At 43.2% G+C, this 24,293-nt stretch overlaps 1 protein-coding gene across 1 annotated transcript in view; it reads right to left on the bottom strand.

Annotated features, from left to right (window-relative positions):
* Mettl8 (methyltransferase like 8) overlaps positions 1–24,049 on the bottom strand; it is a 90,114-nt gene extending 66,065 nt beyond the window's left edge. Inside the window, exon 1 of the mRNA XM_032902535.1 lies at positions 23,951–24,049. The gene's annotated coding sequence lies outside the window, so the exon portion shown is untranslated. The remainder of the gene's footprint in view (positions 1–23,950) is intronic.
* Between the last annotated feature and the right edge of the window lie 244 nt (positions 24,050–24,293).

Below are 24,293 nucleotides of genomic sequence, written 5' to 3' on the forward strand. Positions count from 1 at the left end.
ATCTTGTTGGCAACAAGCAGCACAGATGTAATATGTAAATGATGCATCTGAGAATACAGTGCACTGTAAAAAGATTCTGCAGTATTCTGAATAGAGAGAGGCGGTGAGGGAATTGAGCAGATACACAGCGCACAACAGCACAGATGGGCCAAAGTCAAAAGAACCTGTGTGGTGATGGCCATTGCCTTGCTTATAATGAGAGCTGCAATTTAGCTTAGAAAAACAGCAGTCACAGGATAACGCTGTTAGAGTTTTATTGGTTTTGTCATAGTGTTTGTGCTTATTCCGATTTTATGGTTGAATAGGCGCTCTGTGCACAAAGAGCACATACCTAGATTTGTGTTCACAGACAATACAGTAAACACATTTTAAGTCAACCCAGGAATCTGAGAATGTTTTTCTTTTGGACAGTCCCTTAGTTCTCAACATTGAGGAGTATGGTGTTGGGAGATTCTGTTCCAGAACTCTACTCTTACTTCTCTTTAGTGTAGAACTACTCCGAGTTGGGCAGGGGCACAGGAGATCCTTGGGAAGTGGGGTTAGGTGCAATGAAGAGTTTGCATTGAGCTGCATCTGGGGATCTGTCATTGTCTCAGCTCCACAACTTCCAGCATGATATTTTGATCATTTTAATTTCTTTAATAAATGTGGCCAATAGAATGATTTCACAATACAGGAGGCTTCCATGAGGTATAGGCGTGGTGTGTCGGAGATGGGCACAGTGCTGGGTTCCTGGCAGGTGTTTGATGCTGGGCAAATGTTACCATTGTTAGCATCAGTTTGGCTCTCCTTAGAATGTCTACCGGGTTCTGTGGCTAAAGGGCCAAGCTTTTACCAGGAGGCTTCTTAGCTCAAAGAGCTCTATTGAGTCCTAGCTTTCCAAGGAGGCCAGAGAAGAATGCCAAAGCTGATAAAAAGAACAGCTCACTGTTTGGTTGCCTGATATCCCGAATTTTTTGAAGATCTATTTACTGTACTTAAACCTATGTGTTCATGTATAAAATGGACTTTGTTCCTTTTTAAAAAAGATTTTGTTAGAGTGCACGTGCATGTGAGTGAGTGTGTGTGTGTGTGTGTGTGTGTGTGTGTGTGTGTGTGTGTACTATGTGCACATAGAGCTAAGAAGGAAACTTGGGGAAGTTGGAAACTGGTTCTCTCCTACCATGTGGATTCCAGAAACTGAACCAAAATCATTAGGTTTGGTTCAAATACCCTTTCCTTCGAGTCACTTCACCTGTCCTCCAGGACATTTTTGAATGCTTGAAGAAAAGAAAGAAACACAATAAAATTAATGAATAATTAATCCCTACCAACCACTGTGAGTAATTCGGTGTTGAAGGGCTCAGTTGGGACAAGTCAAACTGACAGTAATACCAAGTCTCTTGCTGCAACAGCACGGGCAGAAAACAGAGAGAGGCCGCAGCTGCTTGTGTTCCATTTCCCCTGAGGAAGAGCACCGGGTGAAGATCAGGTGGGTCTCGCATAGATGAGAAAACAGTTAAGGAGCCTGGAAAAATAAAGGCCTATTATAGACTGCTGGGGCTGGTGGGTGGGGAGGGGCAGAACTGAGTAACACAGAAGATGAGGAAGCATGTATCTTAGCAGACATCCCCGAGAGTCCTCGGAATGGAGACTCTGAGCTGGGAATGCAGCTGTACATAGGAAAAAGCTCTGGTCTCCCAGAACACTTGTAACACACTGGCTGTGCCAGCATCCAAGGGAGGGGGTGTTGTCCTCAGACACCTTCCAGGCAAAACTTTACAATCACTTATGTGCCGCCCTGAAAGGTCACATTTGGGATGATGCCCATGAATCAAGTCAGGGAAGAACATAGGCACTGACACATAAGAAACCTTAGCCCAAGAAACCATATAAGCTAAAACAACAACCAGTACATTTGAGGAGAGCTTAGGGCTGGGGGCCCTGTAGCTCTGGTTGGTGGAATACCTGCCTAGCGCAGAGGGGCCGTTGCCTTACTCTCTAGTACTGCAGACAAAAACGTTTAGAAAAGTCCATGAATAAAAACGTCATGACCGATAATGAGATTGTTAATCCCATTTTGATCTCACATACAGAAGTCTTTATAATCTTCAGCCTATGAGTGGGCTTATTCCTAAAATCATCCGTAAGACAGCAAAAGGCTCTAAAGCATTTCTCTCTCTCTCCCTTGAGACAGGGTCTCCTAATTGAGGCTGGTCTAAAACTGCATGTAGCCAAGGATGACCCAGCACTTTATCTTCCTGCTTCCACTTCCTGAGTGCTGGGGTTATAGGACTGGGCCACTTACAAGTTCTCACAGTCCTGTTCCCACTTTCAAGTGGGGCTGGGGATCGAACCCAGAACCTCATGCACACGAGGCAAGGACTCCTACACCAACACAGCTACATCTCCACTCCGAGAAGCACACTCTCCATAGGAACATTTTAAGTGGTAATTAAGATACCAGGCTAGTTCACACATGCTTTTTAAATCCACAATGTGGATGAAAAGAAATGTGTTTGTTTATTTCAAATGGCCTTAGAAAGCTGGCAAATTTCATTTTCCCAGATAGCTGAAACACTGCCAATCCATACTGCCTGGGGCAACTTGAATCTTAGTTAACACAAAAACAATCTGATTAAATGATGCTTCTTTAAAAACAACAATAACAACAACAAAACCTAGCACCTGTCAGCCATCTCCCTGCTGCCTGACAACACAGTGGGTGTGCATACTGCTTAACTAAACTGTATCTGTGACCAAAATAAGAGTCCCTTTGAATAGGTCATAAGTCACATTACAATTTCCCATGGTAGTAACGGGAGAGCTTTGAAAGCCCTTTTCCCGAGCTGCCCTCAGCAGGCTAGTCCTCCCTTCCATACCTTCAGCCTGGGCAAGCTCTTGGCACTGGGACAATATCCTTTGTTGCTGTTCTTATTGCTGCAAATTCCCAAAGTAACCGGCTCCAGAGCTCAGGTAAGGCGGCGGTTCCTCCTATGCCCTGCTTCCTGAAACAGCCTCCAACGGTCATAGCTTACACACACTGTAACACCACAAAGGACAGAAGCCATCTTGAGCTGAGTGTTTATTAAAATGTCCTTTAGTGCATGCCTTTAATCCCAGCTCTCAGGAGGCAGAGGCAGGTGGATATCTGTGAGTTCAAGGGCAGCCTGGTCCATAAAATGGTTCTAAAATGTCCTGTTTTAAATAGCCAATTCCAAATCAAACCAAATAAACAAGAAATGTTCTTTTAAAAAAAGAGATTGCTTTATGTTCAGAGTGTACACACACACACACACACACACACACACACAGGAACACATATCCACAAATGGCAGGGCCCAGATTTTCTTAAAGTCAACTTCAAGAATAAGCCATTTCTACTGGTAATCCACTGACTCAAAATACTAGAGGCTATTAATGAAATTTTAAATGAAAAGACAAGAGTTTGAACTTCCGAATCTGTTGACTTTTGCTGTGGCATTAAAAAGAGAAAAAACTGGCTTTTCTAAAATCATCTATAAAATTACTCACTGCCAGCCCAAATTCCCAAAGGTTTTGGGGGAATTGCCCATTTCCTCTAATGCTCTCTTGGAAGAAACAAGCCCGGTGCTTGTTTCTTCAAAATGAACTTAGTTTAAAGGGGCACATGTTTAATTCCCCCAAAACACTTCAGAATTTTTGGCTGGGATTCTGTAATTTTATAGATGATTTTGGAAAAATTTGGCTTTTTTCTCTTTACAGCAAAAGCCACAGTCTTTACTTCCGGAGTTCACAAACTTGTCTTTTACATTTCAAAATTTCTCAATTGTGCCTCTTTGTGAATAAACAGCTTTTTTTACCAGTCCCCGCTTGTTTCTTGGTTGACTTTAAGAAAATCTTGCCCTGTGTTGTATGTGTGTGTGTGTGTGTGTGTGTGTGTGTGTGTGTGTGTGTGTGTGTGTGTGTGCGGCAAATGTGCGTGTGTCTGAACATAAAGCAATCTCCTTTTTTTAAAGAACATTTCTTGTTTATTTGGTTTGATTTGGAATTGGCTATTTAAAACAGGACATTTTAGAACCATTTTATGGACCAGGCTGCCCTTGAACTCACAGATATCCACCTGCCTCTGCCTCCTGAGAGCTGGGATTAAAGGCATGCACTAAAGGACATTTTAATAAACACTCAGCTCAAGATGGCTTCTTCAAGCAGAGGCGCACTGTCCTTTGTGGTGTTACAGTGTGTGTAAGCTATGACCGTTGGAGGCTGTTTCAGGAAGCAGACACACCCCTCTACCAAACTAAATAAATAAATATAAGTAAATAAATTAGACTGAAAAAAGTTAGTCTTTCTTTACAACAAAAGATTTATTGATTTATGTACCTGAGTGTTCTGTCTTCATGCACACCATGTCTGCCTGTACACCAGAAGAGGGCAAGCAACCATTACAGATGGCTGTGAGCTGCCATGTGGGTACTGGGAATCGAACTCAGGAAGTCTGGAAGAACAGTTAGTGCTCTTAACCTCACACCCATCTCTCTAACTCCTAATATAACTTTATAGGTTTAGAGAAATTACAAGTATGTCTAAAAAGTGGGGAGGAAAAAAATTTTAAACTTGATACTAAACTATAGAAAAATGAAAAGACAGATACAACGACAGGGCTAAGGAGATGGCTCAATGGTAAGGACGCTTGCTCTGCCAGCAGGGAGACTGAGCTAGACCCCAGGTGAAAGGTCGGCATGGCTGTGTGCACCTGCAATCCCAGGCGGGAGGTGGCAGACAGCTTACTGGCCTGTCAGCCTGGAGTAAACAGTGGCCTTTGGGTTCAATGAGAGGCCCTGCCTCAAGACAATAAGGGAGAGTGATACATCTGCACATGCGCATGTGTAGGTCTGCATAAAGTGCATGAGAAAATGGTGGGGATACTTGTAAACTATTAGGGTGTTTTATTACCAAACCTAAGGAATGCTTAGAAAGCAAGCAGAAATAATGACCTCAGTAAAAATATGCTAATGTCCTGAAGAGCCATTCCCACAACACATGCAAACTGCCATTCAGAAGTGTTTCCCACGCTGACCACAGGCCTTTGGAGAGTTCTTTATTCTCAGGCTGAGGGCCCTTGTTGGTTACAAAATGGCTGCAGCAGCTCCAGCTCTCACATTGACATGGCAACCTCCAGAGAAAGAAAAGGACCACTTCTTTCTTCCATCTCTTTTTAGGAATGAGGAACTCCACTCTCTCGGGTTTCACAGGAACTGAGTCACACAGGTAAAGAACGGGTTCTGTGAGCCACTGAGAACTCAGGTTCTCAGAGGGTGGTCCCTGAAGGCCTTAAGGACCCATGAGGATCTTCTGAGGTCAGAGTTTTATCATAAGAAGATTAATACGTGATTTACCTTTTGTTAATTGCCATAGTCCATTGATGGCGTGCAGACATAGTGACATACACATGTACATGGTACAGACGTGGTGATGGCCACAGTGATAGCAGGCTGGTCTGAACTGAAGAGGAGGCAACAAACCACACTGTGAGTCACTATCTCCTCCTTCACTTACTGTGTCCTCTCAGGGGAGCCAGATACTCACACATCTCTTTAATGAAGCCATAAAAAGTGTCTTCTTGGAGCACAATTTTTACTTTGTCATTTCCCAAAAAATAAACAAATATGCCTGTCAGGAAAATAACAGACACCGTGCATTGTCTTTGATAGAATTCAAGCTTTTAGGCAAAAAATATAAATAAAATTCTAGTAAGTGTGTGTCAACCACTGGGAGGGAGCACCTTCCTAATACTTGTGCATTGCTATGCTAAGGGTAAAATACTTTGTATTTTTGTTCAATGAAATGTGTCGTATCTGGAGGACCCACTACAATTGATGAACTAATATTTTCCATAACACCAAGATATGTGTTACGAAACCACGCAAAGTAGAAAAAGCTTCAATCCACCTACAAAACAAAACAATAACTGTCCATCAGATTATTTCCAGATTTGTGGAGAGAGGTGTCTCTATGTAGCCCAGGCTGGCCTGGAACCCTCTACGTGGCCCAGGCTGGTGTTAAGCTCTTAGAAATCTGCTTAGGCCTCTGCCTCTGGCTCCATAGTGCAGGGATTAAACATATGCACCACCATGGCAAAACATGATAGAAAATTTTATTTTTAGAAAGATGTTCTCTTAATAATCAGAATATGTTAAAAATTTGTCACAGCACTGTTTATACATATGCTGGAAAAGTATAAATAGTTATTTTTATAGTGCTGGTTAAATTATTAAATGCATATCCATAGAGAGGAAAACCAAATATCCATGCAAAATGTTGCCAAAACCTTAAACTTATTAATACAGAAAAACATTCTCTGAGTAGGTAAAGGAGAAAAGAAGGAAGGAAAACTTCTGAATGGTCCTATTCTGGAACTGGAATACACACATGCACGTATACACAGTCCCTGTCTAGGAAGATGGTTCCTAACTCAGCCTCACGGATGATCTCAACACAACTTAAAATGTTCCTTCCAGGGTTGGCTTATTTGTGGTCTGTTTTGAGACAGGGTCTTAGGCTGGCCTAACCCAGGCTGGCCTCGAAATTGCAATATAGCCAAGGCTGGTTTTGAACTCATCTTCCTGTCTCCACCTCTCAAAGAACAGCAAAAATATTCTCAAAGTACCTTTGTACTTACAGAACAATTTTTTTTTTTAAATTACGAAGTATATATATTCTATATGATCTCCATGAGTAGAGAGAAGGAGGGGGAAGCAGCTGGCCTGGGCACTAGGTGGCAGTCATTCTAGAAAGGTTGCAGAAGACCCATTAGGATGTCAAATTCCAGGGATCTAGAAAATTCCTATTCACCAGCCATAGCAGGCATTTGCTACCTTGCCTTGTTTTTCCTTCAAAATTATACACATATATGTAACAATCAAATAGGGTAGTTAGCGTTTTATATTAAACACTTATCATGTAACAATCAAATAGGATATTTAATATCATTAAACACTTCTCCTGCCATTGTAGCTACAGCCACTATTTTTTGTTTGTTGTTTGTTTTTGTTTGTTTTTCTGCTTTTTTGTATCAGGCATGGGATGCCTCCGTGCCTCCCTCTTCCTCCCTCCGCTTCCTGTCCTCTGGTGACCACAGCTCTGCACCGCCATTTGCCATTATGCCATTTTCTCTCCTCATTTAGCAACTGTGGTTCTGAGGCACCACGATCATTTCATTTATAGTACTTGTTAATCGTCAGACTGCAAACACAGATGGCCCTAGTCAGGTCTGCCCAGCCTTGCAAGGAAGCGGAAGCCAGCTCCAGGGAAGCTCTCCCGCCCTCTGCTGGGCATCTCCAGAGAGACAACTTCCAATCACAGGCCTTTTTTTTTTTTCCTTTTGGTTTTCAGGGAGGAATTTGGGAACTGGTTCTTGGAACTGCTTGCTGAAAAAGACAATTCCTGACTAAAACATTGCTTTCTTTCCTCATACCAAATAGAAACATCAAAATGAAACTGCTCTGTGAATATATTCCATCAAAGACATTGTGGGACTTTGTGTATCAACTCAAAGGTGTAATAAGAAAGCACCATGAAAAAACAGGCGTGGCGTACCACATTAATAACCACAGGATTCCAGCAGCTAAGGAAGAAGGGTCCTGAGCTCCAGGCCAGCAGGGCTACAGAGCTGAACTTCTGTCTCAAAACTTTGAAGAAGAAAAAAGGGCTGACAAGACGGTTCAGCAGGTAAAGGGGCTTGCCTTACATGCCTGGCACTGAGTTCCAGCTCACACCTGCACTTGGGTGGCAGAGGAAGGAAGTCTGCTGCAAGTTCAAGGCCAGCCTGGACCACAAAGGTGTGTTTCACAGCAGTCAGTACCACATATCTGAGATATTGAGTCAAAAACCAAAACAAAAAATAGGACATCTTGCCAGGTGGTGGCGCACATCTTTAATCCCAGCACTGAGGAGACAGAGGCAGGCAGATCACTGAGATGGAGGCCAGCCTGATCTACAGAGTGAGTTCCCGGAGAGCCAAGCCTACATAGAGAGACCGTGTGGCAAACAAACAAACAAACAAACAAACAAACAGCAAAAGCCAAAACCAACCAACCAACCAAACAAACAAACAAACAAACAAAAAAAAGGATCTTAATCAGAAATCTGCTAAAGACCGAAAAAGTCAACTTCAGAATCTTATCGTAGGTGTCTATGCGCTTAGAAAGATGCCCCTGCCAGGCTCCATGGCTTTGGCGCCACTCAGTCACTGCCTCTCACAAAACAGGAAAATAAAGTTAAGAATTCTCACGCTGGGGAGATGGCTCAGTGGTAAGGTGCACTTGTTCTTGCAGATGATAATGAGTTCAGTTCCTAGCGCCTACATGGCGGCTTACAACCGTCTGTAACTCCAGTTCTAGGGGATCTAGGGCCTTCTTGTCACCAACCTGGTCGCTAGGCGCACACACGGTGAACAGACAGACATGTGAGTACAACGCTCATACACATTTAAGGGGTGGGGGTGGTTCTCGAGTTCTGGTCTTGCTTTCTCGTGAACCTTTACAATCTCGCTGTTTTCTCCTTTAGGAATGAAGCATTGAGGATCCAGCTCTGTTGACATGCCAATCCCAGAATCAATATGCAGAAGAGGAGCGAGGCAGTGAGATTCAGCTATGACCTCACAGATGCCCTAAGCAGCTAAAGAGCAAGGTGGTGGCGATAAACAGATGCAGTATGTATTACGTTGCTCTCAATCCTTTCACCCTGGTGTCATCTCAGTTGGACCTCTAAAGAATTTATTGAAGCTTTGTCTTAATAGTTTAAACAATTGCTCCACAAGATTTTAAATCACAGTCTGGAACTGTTCTAAGACATACAGAGTGACTGCACATGTGCCATAGCCCCCCCACCCCCCGCCCCATTCAGCTCCTGACTCGGTCTGGTGCACTTGTTACCACTGACAACAGTAGACTACATTATCACAAACTTACGGACTTCAGACCTCATCCCCGTTTCCTTCCTCTTCCCCCCAATGTCCTTTCTCCCTCCCAGATTTCCAGCTGGGAGGCCACATTACAACTGGCTGCTGTGTCTCCCGGGTCTGCTTCTAAAAGTAAGACTTCGTATTTCCGGGGCCCCGTGTTTTGAGGAGGGGTATTTTGGAGAATGTCTTTGGAGGACATTTATCACATTTTTTCTTAGGACTATGGTCAGGGTATGAGGTTTGTTTGGGTTTGTTTGGGGGCTGGGGAGTAAAGCCAGGCCTTAGTACATGCTAGACACAACACATCAGGAGCGCTGCCCTCAGCGTGGCTGTCACTGCCCAGCTGAAGCAGTCGGTACTTGATGAGTTGTTCCCTTGCTGAGGTGTCACTCCCCCACCCCTCTCCCTTTGTACTGTTCTTTGAAAGAAGTCACTATGGTGTGCACTCAGATTAATGCTGGCGTCAGCTTCAGTCGGAGAAGCTTCTTTTTGCACAGTCAGAGGACAGTGCAGGCCCTTAACGGGTCAACATGCTGAGAATAAATGACTGCCGGATGTCCGGTCATAGGGGGGCATTCAGGGCTGGTGACATGGCTCAGAGGAGAAAGAAGCTTGCTGTGCACGCCTGGTGACCTCAGCTTGATCTCTGGAATGCACACAAAGGTGAAAAAGGAGACCTAACACCACCAAGTTTTTGGTTTTTTTTTTTTTTTTATGTTTTTTGTTTTTTTTGACCTCCATGTCACTTCCACTTTAATAATTAATATATTTTTTAGGTGGGAGAGCTGAATCACACCCTACCACCACCACCATTAAGGTTCGGGAAAACGGCAGAGTAAGGGATGGGAAGACTGTAAGAGTCCGAAGTGACTGGGAGGGTGTGGTAGTGCTGAATTTAGGCACGGCATGGCAACCGCAGCTTTGAACTCACAGTAGCTGTGATTATCTGCACAAAAGGTGCACGACATCAGCCTGGTCAACGCTGTGTCATGGGAGGGGGAAGGGCTCACAGGTCCCCTCACTCTTCCCTGAGTATACACAGCTCATGATTGGTGAGGGAGAAAGACATTATCTTCAGTAGTGAGGTGCCCACACTCTTGTAACACCACTAATAAAACTTACTGGGTTAAAACAAAAACCACTGAAGTGGGGGTAGGAGGGGTTGTTGGTTGGGAAGAGATAAAGGTTAGCAGCCGTGGGAGGGAGACAAAAAGGAGTAACGGGTGAATGTGGTTAAAGTACATCATGTACGTGTATGAAAATGGCTCAATGAAACTCACTATTATGTCTAATAATATATGCTATTTAAAAATGAGAGACCAGAAAAGGGATAGGGGAAAGGCCATACTAGGATACTGGGTGATATCCTTCAAATAAAATGTAGAAATTTAAAAACCAAAAGGAAGTGGGAGCTGGGGCTGAGGAGATGTGTCAGTGGGTGAGGCACTTGCTGTGTAAGCACAAAGACCTGGGCTTGAACCTCCAGCCCCTACATGAAATGTGGGTGCATCAGTGCATGTCTGTAGCCCCAGAGTTCAGTGGGCAGAGACTGGTGGATCCTGGAGATGCTGGCCAGACGGCGTAGCCAAAACAACAAGAGAGAAACCCCATTTCAAAACATAGAGTGTGACAGAAGATGTGTGGCTAGTTTTATGTCAATGACGCAAGCTAGTCATTTGGGAAGAGGGAACCTCAATTGAGAAAATGCCCCACCAGATTGGCCTAGCATGCATTTTTTTTGTTTTTTGACTGAAGATTGATGGTTGAGGACACAGTTCACTGTGGGTGGCACTATCCTTAGGCTGGGTGCTTTCAGAAGGCAGGCTGAGCAAGCCAGTAAGCAGCACCTGTCCATGGCCTTTGCTTAGGTTCCTCCCTTAAGAGCCTACCCTGACTTCATTCAGCAGTAGACTGTGACCAGAGAGTTGTAAGCTGAAAAAAATAAACCCTTTCCTCTCCAAGTCCTTGGTCATGGTGTTTTATCACAGCAAAGAAACCCTTACTAAAATAGAGAACTACACCCAAAGTCGACATCTGCCTTTCATAAGCACACATGCACGTGCACACACACACACACACACACACACACGCACAAATACTTGCACACACAAACATACACACACACACACACGCACGCACACACACACGCACGCACACATACATACATATATACACACGTGCACAAATACTTGCACACACACAAACATACACACACATACACACATATACACATACATACACACACATACATACACACATACACACACGCACACATACATACATATATACACACGTGCACAAATACATACACATACACACAAACATACACACACATACACACACATACACACATGCACACACATACACATGCACGTGCACAGACACACACACACACACACATACACACGCACACATATCCTTTGATACACCTCCATCATTGTGCTTCTATTTTTAGCACTTTATACTTCCTGATATTGCAGGATGCTATATGCTCATCTTGTCTACTCTTCATCCGACACTACAGCCAGCCATTTCTCCAAAGAGCCTTTGTTCCTTTTATTAGAGTCTGGTTGCTGAGTGAGTATGCTCTTTGCTACTAGGCTGTCTTTTCTTCTGTACCCCCTTGGTTGGCAAAGGAAGCAAATACGTGTAAACGACCAACCAACCAGCCAACCAGTTCCCATCTGTGGCTATAAATGTTTACGTCTGTACACATCCATGTCTCCATCAAACTAGAAGTTGAACCTGGTAGCTGGAGAGCCGCAGCCTCCCACACGGATCAGGCCGCGCCCCCTTCAGTCTCTCCTCTTAGGAAAGAGCACTGACTGCAGGTTGGGGAAATCAAGCCAAGTTTCTCCCCTCGCTTCCCAAGACCAAGGCAAATTTGAATCATGGCTTCAGTCTTATCTGTGTTCTCCCTGTGACTGCTCTCACTTGCGCTACACCAGGCTAGATCATGTGGTATGGAACTTATCGCCTTCTTTCCCATCCTCCTCCAAAAAACCCTTACACATGTCAGAAACTCCCTCTTGTGTCCAGAACGGAAGGGTATGACTCTTTAGGACTTCTGTCAGGCTACACATGGTGGCTGTTTCTTCCCTTTCAAGGCTGGTCTTGGCTGTCTGTGGCCATGAGTCTGTTTCTCATCCTGAAGGGTAGCCTCAGTTTGCTCCCTCCTATGAAGCCGCCACTCTTCTCTAACATAACAATGTGGAACCTACCATTCTCTCTCTCTTCGCTTCCAACAGCAGCAGCGTCCCTGACCCTAATGACTAGAGGCATCGAGCTAGCTTCCCTGTTTTCTTACCTAAACCTTTCCACTCTGATCCAGGGAACCTTGTTCTCATTACCGCTACCTAATTAATAACTGTTTGATGCCAATACCCACGGAAAAATGGCTTCTGTTGTCACTCACACAGAGGCAATGTAGGGAGACTGGGAGAGAAATAAAGGGGATATAAAATGGGAAGGAAACCCCTCACCCTGAAGTTAGCTTGCCTTGCCTTTTGACTGGGAATCAGGTTGCCTATGGAGTCAACATTGCCTTTTCAAAAAACTGGTCAGACAAGGATGTTAAAAATCAAAACTAGGGCTGGAGATGTTAAAAATCAAAACTATTCTTGCTCAGGGCCAAATATAACCTTGACTTAAACAGTATTAGTACTGCTGGGTGGTGGTAGTACATGCCTTTAATCCCAGCACTCGGGAGGCAGAAGCAAGTGGATCCCTGAGTTTGAGACCACCCTGGTCAACAGAGCAAGTTCTGAGATAGGCAGGGCTACATAGTGAAACCCTAGCTACACAGAAAAATCCTGTCTCAAAAAAACAAAACAAAACACCCACCACCACCAGAAAAAGTGTTAGTACCTGCCTCTCAGCTATAACCTCCTAAAACATCTTACAATATCATTTATAAAAGGAAATTCTTTAAGAATATAAGTAACAGGGCTGGAGAGATGGCTCAGCGCTTAAGAGCACCCGACTGCTCTTCCAGAGGTCCTGTGTTCAATTTCCAGCAACCAAATGGTGGTTCACAACCATCTGTAAAGAGATCCGATGCCCTCTTCTGGTGTATCTGAAGACAGCTACAGTGTACTATATATAATAAATGAATAAATCTTCAAAAAAAAAAAAAAAAGGAAAAGGAAGAAAGAAAGAAAGAAAGAGAGAGAGAAAGAAAGAAGAGAGAAAGAAAGAAAGAAAGAAAGAAAGAAAAAAAGAAAGAAAAAAAGAAAGAAAGAAAAGCACAATTCTGGGGCTGGAGAGATGGCTCAGTGGTTAAGAGCACTGTCTGTTCTTCCAGAGGACCTGAGTTCAATTCCCAGCAATCACATGGTGGCTCACAACCATCTGTAATGAGTTCTGATGTGCCTGAAGATAGCAACACTGTACTCACATACATAAAATAAATAAAAATTAAAAAAAAGAATATAAGTAACATATTTAAGAAATGTATGTATGTGCGTGTGTGTTTTGAGACAGGGTCTCACTATGTAGCCCTGGTTGGCCTGGAGCTAATTATGTAGAAGAGGCAAGCCTTGAACTCGTAAAGATCTGCCTGCCTCTGCCTACCAAGACCTAGTCCATTTTTACTTATTAAATTCTACTTAAATCTTAAGCTTTGCCTAATGTTCAAACTATTATAAATTATTTTCTTGAACAATTAAGAAACCCATAGAAGCACATACATAGCCATTTTAGACACCAAAATGTGTGCATCTTCCTAATGTCTATATTTAAATCTCAAGTGTGTACACTTAATGAACTTCAAACTTTGCCTTACCCCAGCTGCTCTTTCAGTGTTGTCAAGGATCCTGCTGTATCTGAGCAGAGGTCCCTAAGGGGAAGGGAATTTATGGCAGAACTTTCCGTGTCTCCCCAGCAACCATGACAATACCTCCAGTCTTACAAAGTTGCTCACCTCAGTGCTTTTCTCCTGGCCCCTGGCAGGAGAACCTCTGTATGCTTTGTATAGGGAGTGGTTTGTAGTGCTGGGGATGGAACTCGAGGCCTTATGGATACTGGGCAAGTGTTCTATCCTCGAGCTACACATTCCCAGCCCTCTCTGCATATATGCATAAATAGTTAAATTCTTTCCTCGTGGCCTGCATCCTGCCCTCACTCTCCCTAGCTTATGTATACTTTAAGCTTTGACCCAGGGCTGACGGCATGGCTCAGTGACAGAGTAGACAGTATATACAAGAGATTGGGTTTGATCATAGTGCATGCTCCCTCTCCCTTTTCTCCCTCCCTTTTCCCCTACTCTTCCTTCTTTCCCTCCCCTCCTCTCTCTGGAATGTAAGGATCCTAGTTTTGGCAAATGTATACCATCATTATAGTTTTATATAAAATAGTTTATCACCCTAAAAAGAACAGTCCGAATGTGCACTACTAAGCCCTCTCTATTCCTGCTGTGCCTTCTCTAAGAGAATGCACTGGGTATCGTGTTTGCATCTCATCCTTTGCCCTCACATGCTGCTTGTATCTGTGAGCATATGCGATCTCACTTCAGTCCTAAAGTAGCCACTCAGCAGACGACTCGGTCAAGATCTCAGTAAGTGAGCTGCTGGCACGACAACAGGCCTTCCATGCCTGCAATGATGCTCTTTCCGCTACACAGTCCTCTGCAGCCGAGTGAGTGGGATTGTTTGTGCAGTGTTGAAGGGGCTCCGAGGGGCATTTAGATTCTATTCTTTGGTTAAAAAGAAAATATGAGGAAATGGAGTCTAGTTCTGGAAATTTGGTTAACTCGATGCCTCAGAAGGCTTTCTGCTATGCAACACTCCCCCCACCCCGAATGCTGTGTAAACAAGCAAAAAAATATATATTATGTTAACAACATACATCATTGAGCCAGCAAGCCAGAAAGAAATTTTCAGAAACCAAAATTTCAGACCCGATTGAGCGCTGGAGCCAGCAGAAACCCAAAGACCACAATGCACAAAAACAAAATATGTCACCACAGTTATCTAAATGAACTCATTTAAGTCTAACTTTACCACACTATCAAATAGAGGGGAAAAATCATAGACCGCTGCAGCATAGGCACAGAAAGCACGGATAAAATTCAATGTCTAGTTGACCAAATAAGCAAAACCTTTAGTCAATATGGAACAGGAGAGAATTTTATTAACCTGATAAAAGACGAGACGAGGGGGGTTGGGGATTTGGCTCAGTGGTAGAGTGCTTGCCCGCAAGGTCCTGGGTTCGTTAAAGGACTAGGAGTTAAGGGACTAGGATTACACAGATTCCCCCGTCGGCACACAGGGAGATCTTAGCAGACCAGGACATGTTTACACATGGTTTTAAGTCAACCAGCCATTCTGTCTTTCTACAAACTGACCAACCCTAAGTTAGGGGAGGAAGACCCTTCAGAGATTTTAAATCCCAGACCTTGAGAAGAGACTAGACATAGCTCTCTGAATTGTTCTCCAGAGTGGCAGAGGTCCTTTTCTCTGTGCCCCCTACATGGGTGTTTCCTCACGCCCAATACGAGCTTTTCTTCACCTGCTGGTTCTACCCGATCTTGTTTGTGTGTTGAGATTTCTCTGCTGCTACCTTTTGCACTTGAGGTTTCTCCTGTTTTTAACTTTAACCGGCAGAGGAAACGAACCCTATCAAGACCTCTTGCTGGTAGCAATGTTATCCTCAGAAGTAGCCATTGTCTTTATAAATACTAGAGCGAATTATCAGTATGGTTACCAGACTAGAAACTCAACTGCAAATTTGGGTCAAGACAGTAAAAGAGGTAGTAAAAATGAAAGACGAAGGGCAGAGAATTAACAAAACTCTCCCAGTTTCCAGAGGGAAATCAACATTGGGGAAAACTCTGGACACCCACAGGTGACCATTATTACAATTAAACAGGAAGTTTGGCAAAGTTGCTCTACTACAGAAGATAAACGCATGTTTATGTACCCAAAACAAATGTAATTCTTAAAAAAAGGGGGGGGCAATTGGACCAACAGGTAAAGGCATTTGCCACCAAGCCTGATTATCAGTTTGATCCTTAGAACCTACATAGTAGAAGGAGAGAACACACCCTGTAAACTTGTCTTTTGCCTCCAAACAAGTCCACACACACACACACAAACACACACACACACACACACCACTAAATACATTACATAATAAAACAAAATGTTGATCAAATTAAGAACCATAATTTTTAGCCAGGCATGGCAGTACATGCCTGTCATCCCACATGGGGGAGACTTTGGGGGAGGACCAAGTCTGAGGCCCAGGAATTTCATAATGAGTTCCTGTTACAAGAAAGCAAAACAAACATATATGCATATATATATTCATAGTATTTATTAAAATATGATATTCAAACATGCAAAATATTTAAGTCCTTGGAGGAAAAACGATCAAACTTCAAAGAAACTAAAGATGATGTAAAGAAACAAGGAAAGGATGTTTCTGGAATAATTTAGAAAGGCTTGGCTCTCCAGGCTCTTCAGTTTGAGATCCCGGTGAGGGAGCTGGAGAGATGGTTCAGCAGTTAACAGTACCTGCTGCTCTTCCAGAGGTCCTGAGTTCAGTTTCTAGAAGTGACAGAACAGCTCACCACTGTCTATAATTCCAGTCCTAGGGGATCCAATGCCCTCATCTTACCTCAGTGAGCACCAGGCATCCATGTAGGCAAAACATTCATACGCATAAAATAACATAAAAAAATCTACTTTTTAAATTCTAGTGAGGTTTACTGTGGAACTTAAGTGGTTTTAAAATGAAAAGTACAAATAGCAGAAAAAAAAAAAAAACAAAAACAAAAACAAAACCCCACAGAGCAAGAGAGACATTTCTAAGTTAAAGCCTTGCCCTACCAGCTGTCAAGCTCTGTTACAAAACTGACTGTAATAATTAGTCAGCTATTAGCTCAGAGAGAGAAAAATAGAACAGAACAGAGGCCAGAAACAGACCCGACCATGTGCTGTGCCTTAAACATGGCTCAGGTGTGTCCCCCAAAGGCTCGTGCACGGGAAGCTTGATCCCTGGTGTGAAGTGGTGAAAGGCATGAGAACCTTTAAGAACAGGGTTAGTGGAAGGTGAGTGGACTGCTGGAGGCACTGTTCCTGGGAAGGACTAATAGTTTTCACCAGAACTTGCTCGGTTCCTAGTTCATAGAAAATGAGAGAGGGTGGCCCCTAAACCTCTAGCTTCCTGCTACCTTATCTCTCGTTCCCACCATGTTGTGACGCAGCCAGGGTGGCTTTCCAAGAAGTCACACAAATTCAGCCAAAGGATCTTGGACCTCCAGCCTCCAGATGTAGGAATTAAATAAACTTTCTTTATTATTATTTTGCTATACCAACAAAAGATAAAGTTACCACATGTGTAATTTGATGTATAATAGACCTTACACTGATGATCTACACAGAAATGAAGACTAGTCAATAATAAATGTTTCCGAGACAAGTGACTATTTGTATATGAAAAATAATAAAATGGATCACTAACTTACATACATCAGTCCCATATTTAATTAAAGACTTAAATGGAAAAGACACATTTTAAAAGGTTTTTGTTGTTGCTGTGTTTTGGAGGGGGAGGGGAGTCAAGACAGGGTTTCTCTGTGTGGTCCTGGTTATCCTGGAACTCACTCTGTAGACCAAGCTGGCTTCAAACTCACAGAGCTCCATCTATCCCTACTTCCTAAGTACTGGGATTAAGGGCTTCGTAAACAAGAATCACACTGTTTTAATACCACAGAAAAAATTCAAAATAATTTTTACCTGATTTAAGTTAAAAGCTGCTTTTCTGTACAGTACCAAGCCATCTCAGGGCTATACTCAGAGCAAGCACCCTACCAACTGAGTCACATCCACGGCCTCACACAATTGATTTCTCTTCGCATCCCTAATATCCATGACATCAGAAGTCCTCTTACCTGTGCTTCTGAAATACATCAGTAGCTAGGCATGGTAATGTACCATTCTCGGCATTCAGGAAGCTGAGGCAGGACAACCAGGACCTCAGGAAAACCAGCCTGAATTACACAGTAAAACTGAAGCCAGTCTGAACCATATACAGTGAGACTTTTTTAAATTAATAAAAATTAATTAATATGAAAGCAAATTTTCATACCAATGATATAGATATGCTTGTGTTTGTTTTTGAGACTTTATTTCACCATGATTCCTGGCTAGCCTGGAACTCACAGAGACCTGCCTCTCAAGGAATATTAGAATTAAATACACGTCCAGCCCAGCCTGTGTATTTTAATAGAAATAATTGTATCTCAGTGCTAGGGAGTTGGCTCGGTGAGTATAAGGAATCTGCTTGTGCAAGCATGAAGACCTGAGTTTGGATCCTAACACCCACACAAAAAAATGCAAGGTATGGTTGTGCATATCTGTTGTGCCCAGCAAAGTGGGAGCAGAGATGGACAGACTGTCATAGGTGAGCACAGGGTTCAATGAGAGACCCCGCCTTAAAGGTAATCAGGGAGAAAAAACATGCACACTCATATACACGTGCACACACATTTGCACATGCACATGCACATGCATGCACATGCTACACACACAAATAAATTAATAAGAAAGAATTAAATCTTAGCTGAGTGATATTATAAGATGTAGACCATCTTCAACTTTTTTTCCAGAGTTGACAGACTTTGTAACTATCACTGCTGAGAATATTACTTTGCATAAATTCCTAGTACAAACTGGCAGGAGGCATCTTTAGGACCTTCTCAGATATTGTTGGAAATTCTGCCCTAATCATAAGCCAAAACTCATTTCACAATTTATTTATGAAACTCAAGTCTGCAACCCAAACGGCAAGTTTTAAGTCAAACGTTCTAAGTCCGAATAGTCTAAGGATATAATAATTTGATCCTCACATGCTGAGGCATGATGGTAGGGAAATACAAAGAATCCTCGTTTTCCATATTTAAACCATTATGAACAGAAGAGCTTGTATAGACAGTACAAACACTGCAATTCACAGTATACGATAGCCTTGCATCTGAACTAATACCTTTCAGGAAGTGTGTTCTGTGGTGTAACAGCCTGTGTAGTGTAAAGTGTGTACTCTGTGTGTTCAGAACTAAGGCTGTAACGTACACAAGTACTGCCAGAAACCCGTCAGGTTCAACACGCATTTGATTTTCTAATTAATTCTTGGTTGTGCATTCAGAAACCTTTTACTATTGTCAAGTTTCTCGTGGCCCCCACACTCAGACATGTGATCCCGTAACAGGTGGAATCCAGTTTAAGAAGCTGGGTCTATCAGTGCAGTCTTCACACTAGAGCCAAACAGATGTCATTAAAACAAACTACAACATACTACCCACCTCCTCAAAGCCTCTTGTGGCTTTCTGTCTCAACAGAACTAACTCAAACTCCTTCCTCTAGCCTGAAAGGCTGGACATGGCTTGGTCCCTGCCTACTTCTCTGAGTTTATCTCCCTCCTGTATACAAAAGAGCTAAACCAGCGTCCTGGACATTTTAGAACAAACCTTAAGAATCCCGTAATTGATCATCCCTTTGCCTGGGTGCTTGCTTTTGTTTGAGACAGGTCTCACGGCGCCATTCTCTAAGCCAGGGTAGCCTCAAGTTCACACGGGCTCTTGTGCCTCAACCTCTTGAGTGCTGGGATTCCAAGTGTGAGTCACAATGCCCTCTCTTTCCTGAGACTGTTGAAAGCTCCTCTTTTAGAGGGGCCTTCTCTGACCACTCCGGCTAAAGTGGGGCTCCCAGCTTTATTTCTATTACCTAAGAAATCTGTGTTTTCAACCAATAATGATTACGTGTAACACTGAGTACTCTCTAGCTCAGTGGTCCTCAACCTTCCCAATGCTGCCACCCTTAATACAGCTCCTCATGGTGTGATGACCCCCAACCACAAAGTACTCCATTGCTACTTCCTAACTGCCATTTTGCTACTGTTATGAATCATAATGTGAAATATCTGATGTGCAGGGTATCTGATCTGCGACCCCTGTGAAAAGGTTGTTCAACCCCAAAAGGGTTCATGACCCACAGGCTGAGAACTGCTCTAGCTGATCCTCTGATCACAATCACTGTTATACCCTGTGCCAAAACAGATCCCAGCCCAGACAGAGGACAATAACTGTGGAACAATGGCCTCCAATGGCCTAGCCTGAGTGCTTCATATTTAGTTAAATCACTTTTTTTAAAAACAACAAAAAAAAGCAAATCATATAAACTGAAAGCATTTTCCTAACCTCCAAATCCACATTTTCTAATCTTTAAAATATCATGGATAAGATGTATTTTGCTAACGTTAAACAAAGAATGGTGGCAGAACAAAAAAGAACCAATATTCATTTTTTTGCTCCCCAAACTAGAGAATCTGTAAGTGTAAATTGTATCTGTTAACGCTATTTTACCTTCTACATATTTTTAAAAAAAAAATAAACTTACGACATATAAAAAGCTTACTTTTTTTTAAAGACAGAATCTAACTATTTTGCCTAAGCTGTCTGGAAGCTCACTCTGTTGACCAGGCTGGCCTCAAACTCTTAGAGGTCCATCTGCCTCTGCCTCCTGAGTGCTAGCACTAAAAGTGTGTAGTACCACGACCAGCTGAAAAATACCTGCTTTAAAGGTAGAATTCAGAGGTGTTTGCATTTCTCCTTTCTACTGGAGCTTCCTACTAATTTAAAGAGTAAGAGGGGACTAAGTCTTCATTGATGCTAAAAGCACTTACCTGCTGATCATAGGCTCTACACATTAGTTTTGTAGGCCATTCATTCATTTATTCATTCATGCATTCATTCAACATGTACATGCTTTAAGTAGTGTTCTAAAGAGGCAGAACAATACCCCAGCTCATTTTTCTGCCTAGCTTATCTCAATGTAATGCCACAAGCATATGCATAGTATCACGGGGACATAGTCAGGGCTGCTTAGCCAGTGGGGTCAGGGAAAGGGTCCAAGTAGGACTATGCCGTCTGGGAAGGGTCCTGAGCATAATATCTGAAAGGAAGATTGCAGGGAGAGCTCTGAAGAAAATCTCAAACAGAAAGGCTTGAGCAAGCAGACAAACATTAGAACAGGAATAAACATGAAAGTCAAGAGACACACTGAGAACGTAGCAAGGAAAGGATAGCACCATGTCCTGTACAGGACACTAAGGGGCTCTGATCGGTCCTCTATGACCCCTTAGGGATCTGTGTGTGTAGTCCCCAGACCACCTTTTATCTGACTGCTGTTTTGGGTTTCAGGTCTCACATTTAAGATTACGGGTGCATTGCCCAACTAACTGCATGGTGAGTAATTAACAAACCCTGGCTAGTCTTCTGTCAACCTGACACAAACTAGAATCAACTGTGAGAAGAAAACCTCAATAGAGGAAAATAACTCCGTAATGACAATTCTTAACCTGTGGGTTGAAACCCCTTTTGGGCGTCAAACAACCCTTTCACAGGGGTCGTCTAAGAAGACCATTGGAAAACACAGAGATTTTACATTGATTCACAACAGTAGCAAAGTGACGGTTATGAAGTAGAAGTGAGAATAATTTCATAGTTGGGGGTCACCACAACACGAGGAATTGAATTATAGGGTCACAGCCTTAGGCTGTAGGCAGGCAGGCAGGCTGGTAGGTCTTTTTTCCTAATTACTGATTGATGGGGGAGGGACCATCCCAGTGTATGTGGCCCTGGTGTTCTATAATAAAGCAGGATTAGCAATCCATGAGGAACAAGCCAGTAAGCAGCTCCCTTCCATGGCCTCTACATCAGCTCCTGTCAAGGTTTGAGTTCTTGCCTTGGTGTCCATCAGTGAACAGTGATTCAGGGTATATAAGCTAAATAAACCCTTTCTTACCCAAGTTGCTTCTGGTCTTGGTGTTTCATTACAGCAATAGAAAAGTAACTAGGACACTTATTGCATGTAAATGATGCTGCCCAGTGAAGAGCAAGGAAAGTCAAGGCACCCGGAGCAAGGGAAAGTCTCATCATGGATTAAATGAAGACTGGGAACACTGAGTAATCTGCAACACTAGAAAAATATATATAGGTCTCAATGTAAGAGAAGTGAGCCAAGACTGAGAGGATAGATTTGCTTTCTGAACTTTTAAAGTCCAGCAAAACAGTATCAATGTTCACAAAGAATAAGTGTTCACTTGAATTTACTGGTCATATAGTTCCGCTTCATTTAATCTACAAATGCCTGATTATTATAAAAAACTGCATAGGACTTTACATACGGCTTCATATTTGCATATATTTAACATACTAAAAATACTTTAACAATGAAAGACTCTAGGTCGGATTCTGGTTTGAGACGTTCTGCAATAGGTAACTAGGAGCCACTAAGAGTGATGTGACAGCTTTGCACATTAGTGAAATCACTCTCCAAAAACTGTGGCAGGTTGGGAACCAAGAGTCTCCAAGTGTAGGCAGAAAAGAACAATCAGAAGGCTAATTAATAACGTGCTAGAAACGGGAAGGCATAAGACTACTGAGATGAAAGGACTGGACAGAAATAGAATCAAAAGTACTTGGTTGTGGGAGAAGCAAAGACAATCTAATGACTCTCCTTGGGGACCTCAGTGGTAAGATAAATACCACAGGAAGGGTACGTTCCAGAATGCTAGGTAAGAAAAAATGGGGACTGCCTAAGCTGTGCACATTGTGCAGTCCCTTCTTGCTCCCCCACAGCACCAGCCGGCTCACTGGCTGTTGAACATGATGAGAGAAACCATTTACTATGATGACTTAGGGACCAAGCTTGATGCCACTCAAGAAAACCTGAAAAACACTGAGAGGCAACTGGCCTTGAAGTACCACCCAGCTGAGAGTGTAAGTAAAGGAGAAGCATGCGAACAGACTTCTCAAGCTTCCAGAGTTCCCGGAGGATAAGCATTTAGATCTGGTAGAAACCTGAGGTGCTTTGATCCAAACCAAGAAAGAGGGCACCATTACAGTGGAGCAGCAGATGAGGGGGATGGCCACCGTGTCTGTGTGCAGCTGTTGAATCACTCACTGCTGGGACTTAATATGTGGAAGTGAATGAGCGGAGGGTATGATCACAACAGGCCCACTCCTTGCTATTGTTTTTGGTTTAATATTCAAGTATAGTGGCCTTTTAGAAGTCATGTGAAAAATAAGCCCAGAAACCAAAGCTCAGCCATGGTGGGAGAGCACAGAAAGACAAGAAAGAAATGATGAGTGCAATTCAGCAATGATTTGCATTTCGCTTCAGCCAAAGAAAATCCAGCTATATTTTTCTGGGTTCCAGCGTTTCCGTGACAGCTGCATTCATGAATGACCAAATTAACGATTGTAGAGCTTTCTAAAAATATGCAAAGCACTAACTCCACTCTATGCTATGAGCAGGTCATGAAATATTAGGGGAAAAAAACTCCAACAAAACAACCAACCAACAAACAAAAAAGCCAGATCCCGAAGGAAATGCATCAAGGGTAATAAGAGTTTTCCCTTTAAAGCAACGAAACTATACTAAACGGTTAAATTCTGACCCAGCAACTCATCTGGTCTTGTACTTCTCTGGCCATCAGAAAGCTGGTGTGATGACTGACTTGTTCTTTAAGCACTTAAGATCACAGAGAGGCATGCCAAGTCTATGTGGGAGCTGCAGACACCACACTAAAGGGGTTTTAAATGAGGTAACCGGTGGCATTTGGTATATGGTTACGGAAATTTTTAGTATGTTGGCAATCGTGAATACGCAGGCTGAGCTAGTTAACAGAGAATGTCATTTTTTACTTAGAGAAGTCAACCTGGATTATCTTAGGCAGTTCAATAAGAATGCAAACATTTCATATTTTATTCCCTATAAGGGGGAAAAAATGGAAGCAAGGAGGAAGAAAACACAGCAATTACCACAAAACCAGTCAGGGTCCCCGCTGGCCACACAAGGGCGGGCCTCTGGGAAAGAGAAATTCAATCCTACTTTGGTGGGAAAACCAGCGTCTTTCACCACTAATTACAACACACAAGCATAGTGTTTATACAACTAAATGTGTAAGTCAACCTCATCCACTACGTCCCATGTGAGGCTGATGAGGGAAAGCCATGTGGCATACCTTTGGAGGGTCCCACTGGACACAACGCCCCTCTGGACAGTGGCCAGAGCCTTGCAGAGTAAAGGTGGGGTTGGCAAGCGTCCCACCACCAGGGCAGAAAGCGCCCCCAAGTCTCTCCAACTTAGCCGCTTGCAGCCCGGAAGACTACCTTACCCACTGCGCAGCTCTACAGCGCAGCCTAATAAGGGCCCGGAGAGGCGGACTGGGGGCGGGGCGGGGCCCGAGACAGTCCTCGCTCTGCCTGACGGAAATTGTAGTTCTGAAAAAGCCAGGGGGCGGGGAAAAAGACCGTGGGAACTACATTTCCGGGAGAGGGAGTGGCTACGGCGGACTGCGTGGTGCA

Source organism: Rattus rattus, chromosome 5, assembly GCF_011064425.1.
Source record: "Rattus rattus isolate New Zealand chromosome 5, Rrattus_CSIRO_v1, whole genome shotgun sequence".
In the NCBI taxonomy this organism is placed as follows: domain Eukaryota; kingdom Metazoa; phylum Chordata; class Mammalia; order Rodentia; family Muridae; genus Rattus; species Rattus rattus.